The sequence below is a fragment of the Zerene cesonia genome, chromosome 17 (genome assembly GCF_012273895.1).
Source record: "Zerene cesonia ecotype Mississippi chromosome 17, Zerene_cesonia_1.1, whole genome shotgun sequence".
Taxonomy (NCBI): domain Eukaryota; kingdom Metazoa; phylum Arthropoda; class Insecta; order Lepidoptera; family Pieridae; genus Zerene; species Zerene cesonia.
Genome location: NC_052118.1, coordinates 363,540 through 364,122, shown reverse-complemented (window position 1 = coordinate 364,122; position 583 = coordinate 363,540).

Sequence of the window (583 nt, the reverse complement as noted above, 5' to 3'; positions counted from 1 at the left end):
GTTTATTTGTGAGATAGACAGCGGTAGTGCAGTATCCGTTTTGCCATATTTTATTTATGAAAAATATTTCAAATGTATGCTGTTGTTACAACCGAGCCGGGTGGTGTTTAATTCTTATAATGGTACTAGGATTAACCCATTGGGTTATATTTGTATGAGCGTTACTTATGATAATGTCGTAAAACCAATTAATTTTTTTATTGTTAACACACACAAAAACCAACCGATACTTTTAGGCCGTGATTTTATTTCTATTTACGGCTTAGAGTTTTGTTCGTTTAACTACAATAATTTAGACTCAAACGAACTTGCAGATAAAATTTTGAATAAATATTCTTTACTTTTTAGGGACACTTTAGGTACGTTTAATAAATATAAAGTAACTTTAAAAATCAAACCAGGGAGTCAATTAAAATTTTTTAAACCGAGACCGGTACCGATTCCGTTGAAATGTAAGGTGGAGGAGGAATTAAGTCGTTTAATTAGTTTAGGCATTATGGAAAAAATTGATCACTCTGATTATGCAACACCTATCGTTCCCGTTTTAAAACCCGATGGTAATATAAGAATTTGTGGTGATTTT